Here is a 12,955-nt window from a genome sequence, read left to right as displayed (position 1 = left end):
CTCAGTCGAACTGATAGGTAGCCGCGTCCCACGTTCTACTCATGGACAACACGCTCACTGATACTGCATGCACAGTGCGTGTGTCTAACCAGCACTCATTGCTCATCTGGTAACGCTGCTATCGACTGCCACGCGGTCTGAGGCGCCTTGTCACGGTCCGCGTGACTCCCCCGTCGGAGGTTCGAGTCCTCCCTCGGGCATGGGTGTGTGTGTGTATTGTCCTTAGCGTAAGTTAGCTTAAGTTACATTAAGTAGTGCGCAAGCTTAGGGCCGATGACCTGAGCAGTTTGGTCCCATAAGACCTTACCACAAATTTCCAGTTGTTATCGTCGGGACGGGTTTATTTCGATAGTAGGTCGGTGGTCATAATGTTCTCCCTTATCAGTGTATGTATTACATTAAAGATGTTCAGATGTCCATATAGTTCTCTCTCACCAAGCAGGCGCAGTGGGTGTGCAAAACTGCACAGACCACCCTAGGATGCCTCCCTGTTCAGTTCAAATTCCAATTCAACCCTCAGCACACTTGGTGCTCTCCCCAAATTCGACAGCACTTCAGAGGCTCTCCAACTTTACTCGGATGGGTGACCATCTGGGCCACCATGCGCTGTTGCCATTTTTCAAGGTGCACTCAGCCTCGTGATGCCAACTGAGGAGCTACTCGACCGAATAGTAGCGGCTCAGTTCACAGAAAACCATCATAACGACCGGTAGTGCGGTGTGCTAGTCACACGCCCCTCCTATCCGCATCCTCATCTGAGGATGACACGGCGGTCCGATGGTCCCGATGCGCCACTTGTGGCCTGAAGACGGAGTGCCTGTGCCAACTTTACTAGTGTAGTACCTAAGCATCGAAAGAAATGGTAGATGTCCCTGAAACCCAAGGGTATGTGCTTTACCTAAATGAAACTACATGGTTCCAGAGACCTTTTCAAAGCTCAAGTATGCATCTATTATGTACATATATATACAGACTGAAGCAAGTTTTGATTCATCGCTTCAGTCTGCATATGTAGGTCGTAGAAAATGATCTATGATGTATATATGCAGACCGAAGAAAATTTTCATTCGTCACTTCATCTGCATACATACATCATACATGATGAGACTTGGAAAGGTCTCTGGAACCATAACGCTTCATAAGGTTAATCTCTAAGAGTCTGCTCAAACCAGACAATCCGCAGATCGATAGAGGTCAGTATAGAACCCTTGACAGAGGGCGTAATAGTCCCGTATTAAACTCTTAGTGATTTCGTCTTTTTGACATCAGGATAATTCCGTTTTTAGATAACGTATGCATATTGCATTGTATGTTAACCGGGGGCCTAGAACCCACGGGGAGGCTTCGTCCCCGCCGCAACCGCAGTGGTCCACAACCCCACGACGACTACCGCAGTCTACTTCACTCCTCAGCCGGCCCACACCCAACCACTTTTTCAGGGTTATTGTGCGGTTCGGCCCCCGGTGGACCCCTCCTCCTAGAGAACGTCTCATACCAGACGAGTGTAACCCCTATGTTTGCGTGGTATATTAATGTTGGTGTACGCGTACGTGGAGAACTTGTTTGTGCAGCACTCACCGACATAGTGTAGCTGAGGCGGAGTAAGGGGAATCAGCCCGCATTCGCCGAGACAGATGGAAAACCGCCTGAAAACCATCCAGAGACTGGCCGGCTCACCGGACCTCGACACAAGTCCGCCGGGGACTAGCCGCTCCTTCCCGCCCGGAAAGCCATATTGCATATTACTATCAACAAGAACAATTATTTGGATATCGGAAGATCGAATATGAATATCTTAAACAAGTCACCTGAGTGTAGCCCAGTATACGATTGCCAAAACACAGCTAAAAGTCCCGTCTCCTTGATGTGCACAGCCTACCAAAAAAAAAAAAAAAAAAAAAAAAAAAAAAATGTACATATTTTTTCCTGAGCAATTCTTGGTAAGAGAACAAATCGTCTAGATTTCACTATCATATTGACCACAGAAGAGGATTTTAATCTGCTGCCCTTCTCTCAGCAAACATTTTGTTACTTCTTGGGGCAGCTAGATTTCAAATTAGGCACAATACGTGGGCTTTCCAGAAAGTAAGTTCCGATCGGCCATAAACTGGAAATTACAGTGAAAATCCGATAAGCGTTGCATAGATGTGTTGGACAGTGTCTCTAGTTCTGAGCGCACCGTGAGCACGTAAAGATACCAAGAAAATAGTGTCTCCCTCCATTTCCTTCTTCATGACAAATCTCGACCGCACACTGCCAGAGAAATGAAAACGCTCCAGCAGCGTTTCCGATGGGAAGCGTTTGGTCCCCCACGTTACAGCCCGGACTTGATTGGCTCCCTCTGATTTTCATCACTGTGAAGACAAAATTTTGGCACACATCTAGAGCTGCATACCAGAGTAGAGAATTGGCAGAAAGCACACACGGCTGCCTTTTATGAAAAGGGGATTGCAAAGTTGGTACATCGCTACGACAAATGTCTAAGTAGGAGCGGCGACTGTGTAGAGAAGTTGCATATAAAATATTTATTACCTTCATAGTGGTTTCATATCGCCACCGATCGGAACTTACTTCCTGGGTAACCCTCATACAAGGCCTCTGAAGAAGTCGATAAGGAACCTGAGCGACGAGAAATGTAAAGAAGATGCCAAAATTCCAGTGACTTTGTTTTGGGCTTGCAGAAAGGATCACAACTTTTAGTAACTCAGACAAGATTCCGAGGCTGAAAACAACATGATATCGACTCACTTTATATCACTTTTATCATATTTGTCAGATGAGGGTCGCGGCGTTTAGCACGCACGCTTATCTTAAAGGGCAAGGCTGCTGGTACAGCACAGCTTGAGCTCCGTTATGTGATGCCTATGAGGCAAGCGAAGTGAAATTAAACTGTGCCAACAGCCTCGGCAGGTCCGTTAAGTACATTTGTGCCACTTACTCTGCGAGGAACTTCGTTGCAAACTTTAATAAGCATAGTTTCTCGAAGCGCAATCTTATCACGTATGACAGCTTAGTCATTAACGACGGAGAGACTCCGTCCCCGCCGCAACCACAGTGGTCCACAACCCCACGACGACTACCGCAGTCCACTTCACCCCTCAGCCGCCCCACACCGAACCACTTTTTCAGGGTTATTGTGTCTATATTGGCTGACAAAGAAATTTATCGCAATTTTACTTATATTTCTTTGTCAAGTTATTGGAAAGTTTACACTCTACAAAGAATACCAACCCCCTAATAGTCAACAAATGCTTTGCAATATCGCACTGTCTTTTCCAGCAAGTGACAGCAGTCAGAGAGAGGAAACTTTTTCTGTGCGATTAATAAATGAAAATTTGTAAGCACCTAGTCATTTAAAGGTTTTTTAATGGAATTATATTCATGATTTAATGGCAGGCGGGATTACTAGAAAATAGTAAAGCAACGATGGTTATTAAAGTTTGCAATGAAGCTTCTCGCAGAGTAAGTGGCACAAACGTGCTTAATGTACCTGCCGAGGCTGTTGGCACAGTTTAATTTCACTTCGCTTTCCTCGCAGACATCACATAAAGGAGCTCAAACTGTGCTATACCAGCAGCCTTGCCCTTTAAGGTAAGCGTTTATATTTCTGTGAGACGCGTTACTTTATCCATCAACAACTGTCTGAGCACTATACTCTCCTTTGCATACACTGTTGAATGCCATTAAGAAGAAAATATAATTAAGCTAAAAAGGAAAGCCTGCAGTATCTCCGTAGATTAAAGAAAACAAGCCACGCAGAAAATTCATCGTTTTCTGTTTAGGGCCTATTATTAATTGCCCAAAAATTTTGTTTTCATGCACGTTTATGAGAAGTTGTGGGTGTTCAGTTCAAGTAAATATCATAAATGAATTGTGATTCGGAAACAGCCAGTAGCACTTAAGGGGTAGAAAGATAAGCTCGCTGCTCATTCTTGCATTTTATCTTTCAAGGCACTGAAGAAAAATTCGTTTATTTTTTATTATTCCATACCTCAATCGGTAAAATGGGAACCTTTATAAGATCACTTTGTTGTACGTCTGTCTGTTTGCTTGCTTGTCTGTTCGACTGTTAAAAAATCCTTTTTCTCAGACACAGGAAGACGTAGAAAGTTGCAATTTACGTCATATATTAAGGCTTATCCTCCTTTAGTAGCGTAACAAAATTGAAGCTTCAATGTCAACCTAATCAGCGGATACGGCTATTTATGTCATATATTTTGAAGCTCGCAAACTCTCATCAAAACCTATAGGGTACTTCTCGTTGACCTAGAATCATGAAATTTGGGCAAGAAGCAATAATTCACACTAAAATTAACGGAAAAAATCCAAAATTGTTAATCTGTATCAAAATCACAAGAATTTTCTCTTTTGTTGTTTTATTGTCTGTCCGTCGATTGGCAAAGAGCTGTTTTCCTCGGAAACAAACAGACGTAATCAGCTCAAATTTATGTCACGTACTAAGGGCTATAGTCCCTTGTCGGTGTAAGAAATTTAACCTTCTAAGTCAAAGCAATCAGAAGATAGGGCTATTTACGTCACATATTTTGGTGCTCGAAAACTCACTGTTCAAAATTTGTAGGGTACTTCCCGTTGACCAAGAATCATGAAATTTGACAAATGGGAAGGTTCCACAGAAAAAGCAAGAGGAAAAATCCGAAATTTGTCAGTCTGTAGCTAAATCACACCAAAAAAAAATATTTTAATATTTTTTATCCGAGTGTGTGTCTGTCCTGTTAAGACCCCTTCTTCTCAGTAATGGGTTGACGTATATTTTGCCTTTATCAACATCGATAACACGCAAAAATCGCAGAGATTCCCGATTCTAGTATGGGTATACATAATTAAGTATAGATAATTACGTTTGCACGGAACACTCGCTGCGCGAGTACTACTAGCCCTTACCAACATTTTTAATGGTGCTGTGTGCCACTGCTTAGAGACACTGAATATCTTTTGAAAACAGGATTATAGTCATAACACATTTGTTAGTGTTTGCAGTGCCTCTTTTCTCAAGCAAAAGAAAGAAATGGGGTAAATAACTTCAGTTGGCCCTCCGTTTCCGTTCCGTTATGCGATGTTTTTGTCAATGCATCCTAAGGATACTTTTTTAGCTCTGGAACGATGTTGTTAAATCTTCTAACCGATTTAATGCAAGAGTTGTTGATAATGGTAGTGACAGCAGTTTAAGTTTCAAAAAGTGTGGACCACTATCCCAGAACGCAGTGTTGCTGGCGCGTCGAAGGTCAGAATGCTCGGAAGAGCTCTGGGAGCGCAAGGCTGGTGTCTTCTGATGTGTCCAGGAGCACAGATGAACGAAGGGAGTCCCAAATGGCACGTATGTTTACCGCACAACTCGGAGAAGACTGTGTATCAAAAGCATTGAAAGTTTCAGTTAGAACTTAAACAGAAGCGGAGATGTTAAAGGAGAGTCAACAAAGAGCGGCGTGCCGTTGCGCCGGTAGTGAACTTTACGGCACTTTACCTTGCAAGCGTCAACGATGACTTGAAACGAATGACAACCGGGACGTAAGAAAGGCACGCAGTAGATCCGGAGACATCGTTATATTGCGCTGAGTATTATTACTCATTAACTGAGTTTGTAACTGCTGACAGTTACCACATTTTTACACAACAAGTCAATGTACGGTGTGCGCTGAAGGGTATGCAGCGCATCAGAATTTTTATCCACCTCTCAATCCATTTGCGAATGGCACACGTGAAGAAAGTGTAATGTGACCACTCTGTCTAAGCTCGAATTTCTGTGAATATTCGACCGCGGTCATTGCACGAGATGAATGTTCGAGGATGTAATGCTGCATTGACTCACATCGAAACGAGAGCTGTCAGAATGCTGAGAGTAAGGATGTCGAACATGTACAACAGCTTTCTTGTTGCGGCTCCCACTGCAGTTCGGTGAGCATTTCTATTTCGCTTCTAAGTGTATAATGATCGACGCCCTTGTTAATAATCGATCACAGCCATATGCTTCTGGTGAATACTATGTAGTTGGCTTTCTATAACGTTCCAGAAGGAACGGTTCCGCACCAACAGCCGCGCGCAGTGGCCGCGTGGTTTGAGGCGCCATGTGACGGATTGCGCGGCTCCTTCCGTCGGAGCTTCGAGTCTTCCCTCGGGCGTGGGTGTGTGTGTTGTTCTTAGCATAAATTTAGTTGAAGTAATGCGTAAGTCTAGGAATCGATGACCTCAGCAGTTTGGTCACACACATTTGAACATTCCGCACCAACAGGCGGGGAGTCCCCATGAAGGTGACGGTCGAGATGCAGTTCCTTTGTCGGAGAAAGTATGTAGTTGGAGAAATATGGGTCTGATTAAGTTTTTGAGATGGATCGTGAGTATAGGAAGTATTTGTTTAAAGGTGGAAGAAGTTTTGTGTTTCATAAGTGCAGCGTCGAATGCTCTAAATGGAAAAGAGAATCGTAGAGTATTACATGAGGGACAGCCACTGATGCCACGAGGAAGCTTGAATATTATCAGGGTCACTGTCGTCTTCATTAGATACTTGAAGAAGTCTCGTTTTTAGCCAGTGAGATAATGGGACAGTTAAATCTTCTTGAGTATAATTTTGCAAGATGAATCCTTTCGTTGTAGCTAGACAGAATGGGTGCTGCGAAACTGTGTTAGAAAGACTAGGGATCATTTATTTGTCCCTAGTATTAATAAACTGTTTCAACTGAGTGACTTTTTACCATTCCAGTAATATCGTCAATACAGGTCACTCCATAAAAGCATAGGAAGTGGTGCATACGTCGGTTCAGGCACACAGTTGAGTTCATTAGCCGCCTACGTATCTGAATGTATTCGCCATCGTTTTTTTTTACTTGTCTGATTGCCGACAATAAACATTTAAAATAACCAGGAAGTGGTTATTCCACTGACGAATTTCTATTTAAAATCTGCTAGAGAGTGAAAGAAGATGTTTTTAAGTGTAGTTGCATGAATAGGACTAAAAAGTACCGTGTTCATTATTCCCCTTGGGATAGTATCAGTATGTCTTATTCGCTCAAGGGCTTGGGTGGTTTTTCGAAAAGGAGAAATCTAGTGAAAGTGTGAACATAAAACTAAACAATACATGTAAGAATTTTGGGAAAACTCATCCAGTACCTTACAGAAACTACACTCCTGGAAATGGAAAAAAGAACACATTGACACCGGCGTGTCAGACCCACCATACTTGCTCCGGACACTGCGAGAGGGCTGTACAAGCAATGATCACACGCACGGCACAGCGGACACACCAGGAACCGCGGTGTTGGCCGTCGAATGGCGCTAGCTGCGCAGCATTTGTGCACCGCCGCCGTCAGTGTCAACCAGTTTGCCGTGGCATACGGAGATCCATCGCAGTCTTTAACACTGGGGAACCGCGGTGTTGGCCGTCGAATGGCGCTAGCTGCGCAGCATTTGTGCACCGCCGCCGTCAGTGTCAACCAGTTTGCCGTGGCATACGGAGCTCCATCGCAGTCTTTAACACTGATAGCATGCCGCGACAGCGTGGACTTGAACCGTATGTGCAGTTGACGGACTTTGAGCGAGGGCGTATAGTGGGCATGCGGAAGGCCGGGTGGACGTACCGCCGAATTGCTCAACACGTGGGGCGTGAGGTCTCCACAGTACATCGATGTTGTAGCCAGTGGTCGGCGGAAGGTGCACGTGCCCGTCGACCTGGGACCGGACCGCAGCGACGCACGGATGAACGCCAAGACCGTAGGATCCTACGCAGTGCCGTAGGGGACCGCACCGCCACTTCCCACCAAATTAGGGACACTGTTGCTCCTGGGGTAGCGACGAGGACCATTCGCAACCGTCTCCATGAAGCTGGGCTACGGTCCTGCACACCGTTAGGCCGTCTTCCGCTCACGCCCCAACATCGTGCAGCCCGCCTCCAGTGGTGTCGCGACAGGCGTGAATGGGGAGACGAATGGAGACGTGTCGTCTTCAGCGATGAGAGTCGCTTCTGCCTTGGTGCCAATGATGGTCGTATGCGTGTTTGGCGCCGTGCAGGTGAGCGCCACAATCAGGACTGCATACGACCGAGGCACACAGGGCCAACACCCGGCATCATGGTGTGGGGAGCGATCTCCTACACTGGCCGTACACCTCTGGTGATCGTCGAGGGGACACTGAATAGTGCACGGTACATCCAAACCGTCATCGAACCCATCGTTCTACCATTCCGAGACCGGCAAGGGAACTTGACGTTCCAACAGGACAGTGCACGTCCGCATGTATCCCGTGCCACCCAACGTGCTCTAGAAGGTGTAAGTCAACTACCCTGGCCAGCAAGATCTCCGGATCTGTCCCCCATTGAGCATGTTTGGGACTGGATGAAGCGTCGTCTCACGCGGTCTGCACGTCCAGCACGAACGCTGGTCCAACTGAGGCGTCAGGTGGAAATGGCATGGCAAGCCGTTCCACAGGACTACATCCAGCATCTCTACGATCGTCTCCATGGGAGAAGAGCAGCCTGCATTGCTGCGAAAGGTGGATATACACTGTACTAGTGCCGACATTGTGCATGCTCTGTTGCCTGTGTCTATGTGCCTGTGGTTCTGTCAGTGTGATCATGTGATGTATCTGACCCCAGGAATGTGTCAATAAAGTTTCCCCTTCCTGGAACAATGAATTCACGGTGTTCTTATTTCAATTTCCAGGAGTGTACTTACGAAAGAAGCTTATTATCCAACATTGATATTGTTAGAAATGAAATCTAAAAAATAGTTCGAGGTACAGCGACATCCCAATGTGCACTGATATAATCGATGCTATCACTCTTCCAGAAGGTACCTGGAAGGTAATGAAGTTTAGAAATTCTCGTTCTTTCAGCGCCAAGGGTCTTAAGAAAGAAGTATATCATGGTAGTGGCCTTAGTTAAGGAACAATCTCAACATTCGTCTCAAGTGATTTAGCAAAACTACATAATATCTTTGTCATTTAGAGGGGATGTGAATTTCAGTTGCACTCTTCTCAAAGACGAATCAAGTGTCTTTAACCACTGTTATGCTTTGGCAGTCTCCAGAATGAAACGTACTTCCCCCAGCGGAATGTTAACTCTACTGACACTATTCAGGGAAATTAGAATTTCTGTTCAGGACTAGGCCTAAAGCCACGTTATTGATACCTTTGAACACTGTTGGTCTGTGTGAGTGACGACAACGCCTGTACCTCGGCACGTCGAAAACAGGAGGTACGTGACCGAAACCGCGCGTAACAGACGCTTTTATCAAACACATGGTGCGCAGATTACACTGTCTACAGCACTCATACTGAACCGTTTCGTGTTCTATTGACATATTTTGCTGACCCCTCTCTGTCCATGGAGGAATTTTACTGGAACTGTTTTCGATGGGAGTTCCGTTTTCCCCCTTGATGTGCTGCAGACCTTTTCGCTCACTCATGCCAACAGTATTTCCAGATATTAAAACGTGAGTTGCAACATGCAAGTGTTCAAACATCGGCTGTTGCAGTAGGCAATTAAAAAGTCGTCATTACATTCAAATTTTACATTAACCAGTCGCTAATCGAAGATATATATCCATAACTAATGGAGCGATTCGTGAGGTCTAATATCTAGTGTTTTGATGTGGAACAATTTCCACCAAGGTTGGGTTTGTATAGAAAACCATAGAGATTACTATTTGTGTGTTTGCTCTCATTATACGTTCACGACCGGTGAAGATATGTCTTACAGTCGCGGTCCAGCGCACAGTTTTAATTTGTGGTGAAGTTTCATTTCCTCACTTGTACCAATTATTATGGTACTGGGGAGCTTACGCAATCGACACAGACCAGTGCCAAGATTTCACTGTTGTGTTATCTAACTTCCTTCTAAAGTTATGGCTCCATTCACCAGCTGAGTTCTTGTGGTGACTTCGCTGTAGTATTGTGGCTTTAAAACGAACACGAACAATTCTCCCTTTCACCACTGAATTGCATGATGAATACCTAACGGGATCAGGGTTTACTCCCTTTCTGTGCTATTTAGAAATAGCCCTACGACTTACAGATGATTTACCAGTAAGTAATCAATATAAAATCCGTATTTATGTCGCTGGAATATCAAACTATGCCTCCCTGTCCAATTTTTCATGCCGGCCGCTGCACTAGGTACCATGATCCTAACATTCATCTGCTACACTGCTCGGATTGTGTAAAAAATTAATGCATTATCATCACCATTCCACTTACATCTGTACGATCTCCACATTAGTTAAATCTCCAAGAACTGTGACTGGTACGGTGCAGTACTGCACAAACCGATAGATAGGTTGTTGATGTAGGGTCATAGAAGAGACGCACAGTATGTTGGGGTGATAAATTTTCCTATTGCGTTGCAATTATGGAAGCAATAGGAGGGCTAGGGTAACTCGAAAGCACTGATACTGCAATCGAAAGGATGGTGGTGGTGGTGGTTGGTGTTAAACGTCCCGTCGACAACGAGGTCCTTAGAGACGGAGCAAAAGCTCGGGTTAGGGAAGGATTGGGAAGGAAATCGGCCGTGCCCTTTCAAAGGAACCATCCCGGCATTTGCCTGAAACGATTTAGGGAAATCATGGAAAACCTAAATCAGGATGGCCGGAGACGGGATTGAACCGTCGTCCTCCCGAATCAATCGAAAGGAGCACCATCAACAATTTCGTGGAGGCTCATCCGATAATACTATCTGGACCAATCAATACTTAGCTACCTGCATGAGTGGTACTATGCAGGATGTACTCCGACCAGAGTACGCCAATGAAAAATTCTTCCAATACCAGGATTCAATCCTGACGTCTCTGTAATAGGTAATTAATCGATCACGGTGACGGATGTGAGTCTCTTTTAGGTTTTCAGCAGTCTTAAATATTTATGTTGTGAAGGCATACTTTTGCAGCATTGCGTTTTTGGGTGCAGCAGAAATCGTTGGCATAAAATATGCTCACTTGTATGCCCCCTCCCAATGAAGGTCTAGGAAGAAAAAATTGTAGAGATATTGTCGTTGCGACTATCAGTTTATAAAAGAGAACTCAGAATATAGTGATATCGCAGGCTTCGGCAGCCATAATCAGTGCAAATAATATTTCTTTTGTTATATGTCATAACACTTTGTAAGATATTATCACATTTAGATCAGCGTTATATATTGGCTTCGTCGAGGGGGCAAGGTATGTTTATAGGTGTATGAGCCATGGCGTAAAATTCTCTAACAGTAAGGTATCAATATACAGCGGAGAGGCAAAATAATGTTAATAGTGGTAGTAATGGGACGGTTATGTTTGACTGTCAACAACGCAGGTAAGACAAGTGTCGCGCTGCGACTGTGTGTGTTCAGTCCGGACAAGGCATCAGTGCAGGCTGTTTATGAGTAGTACACGCTTCGTATTTCCATTCAGAGGCCGAGGTCGACGTGCAATGAAAGACATAACAGAATTCCAAAGAGGGCAAATTGTGGGGACCCGATTAGCTGGAGAATCAGTAACCAAGACAGCCAACTTAATGAATGTTTCAAGAGCAACTGTTTCAATAGTCATGACAGCCCACACAAAATATGGAAAGTCATCATCGTGTAAACGTAATAGTGGGCGCAAATCAAAACTAAATGACAGAGACTGTCGTATGCTAACAGGAATTGTGTCAAAACAGCACAAAACTAACGTGGCTAAAGTGACTGCAGAGCTCAATAGCCATCTTCGAGGTCTCGATCCTATCGACACTGTCTACCGATAACTCCATAAAGCGAATAATCATGGGCGAACTGCTATGCCGAAACTATTAGTGATGACAACCAACGCAAAGAAGCGCAAAATATGTCAGGAGCATAAATCCAGGACGGCTGATCAGTAGAAACACGTCATATGGCCCGAAGAGTCTACGTTTTCGTTATTTCCAAAATCAGGAGGAGTTACGTCTGAAGAACGCCAAAAGAAGTCTACAATGTTGAATGCTTGATTCCAGCGGTTAAGCATGGAGGTGGAAATGTTGTGATGTGGGAAGCCATATCATGGTATTCTGCTGGTCCCATCATTACTCTCAAAGGCCGTGTTACAGCCAAGGATTGTGTAAACAATTTAAGTGATCAGGGGCATCCCGTGATTCAAATGTTGTCCCCTAACAATGTCATATTTCCGGACGATAATGCACCCATTCACACAGCCAGGACAATAGATCGTGGTGTGAGGAGCATGCAACTGAACTGCAGTGTCTTCCTTGGCCAACACAGTCCACGGATTTGAACATTATCTAACCCTTGTGGGAGATATTGGACCGCAGACTCCGGAACAGATTTCCGCCCATCTGGTCACTACAGAAGTTAGAAGAGGTTCCGATTGAAGAGTGTCATAACATTCCACTGGAGACTAAACAGTCATTATACGTCAGTATTCCAAGAAGAAGCGCAGCTGTATTACGGGCAAATGGGGATCCAACCCCTTATTAATAAACCATTCCCAATAAAGTACAGGTGTTCACATTATTTTGGCTATCCCTTGTATTTTGTTCAGCTGATGACCCACAGCTCGTAAGTATTTTAAGAATGGTCGAGTTTCAGAACCACCAAGAGCTGCTGATAAATAAATCTTTATTAACCACCGATTTCGATCCCCTGATCGCAAAAAAAGTGACTACATCGCACTTTAATTTTGCATAAAGCCTACCGGTTTTTGTACAAAGTACCACCATCACGCCATCCTACATCAAAAACATCGCAGTACATACCTAAAATATTTTTCAGGAAACATTTGCACTTTTCTCTATGTAGCTAACGCGTTGTATAGAGTACAGTCTTAAAATGTAAAACGGAAACGAGGGTTTGGTATCATTGGCCGGGAAGCCCCTTGTAGGGCAGGTCCGGCTGCCTTCGTGCAGATCTTGTTACATTCGACGCCACATTGAGTGACCTGCGCGACGTATGGGGATGAAATGATGATGATGAAGACAGCACAGCACCCAGTCCCTGAGAGGA

General features: G+C 44.7%; 1 protein-coding gene across 1 annotated transcript in view; it reads right to left on the bottom strand.

Moving 5' to 3' along the window:
- The window catches only part of LOC126267322 (mucin-5AC-like), a 209,093-nt gene that overhangs the window by 93,555 nt on the left and 102,583 nt on the right, over nt 1-12,955 (bottom strand). The gene's annotated exons all lie outside the window — the stretch shown is intronic.

This window comes from Schistocerca gregaria, chromosome 4 (assembly GCF_023897955.1).
Source record: "Schistocerca gregaria isolate iqSchGreg1 chromosome 4, iqSchGreg1.2, whole genome shotgun sequence".
NCBI classification, from domain to species: domain Eukaryota; kingdom Metazoa; phylum Arthropoda; class Insecta; order Orthoptera; family Acrididae; genus Schistocerca; species Schistocerca gregaria.
This window is presented reverse-complemented; position numbering and strand designations above follow the sequence as displayed.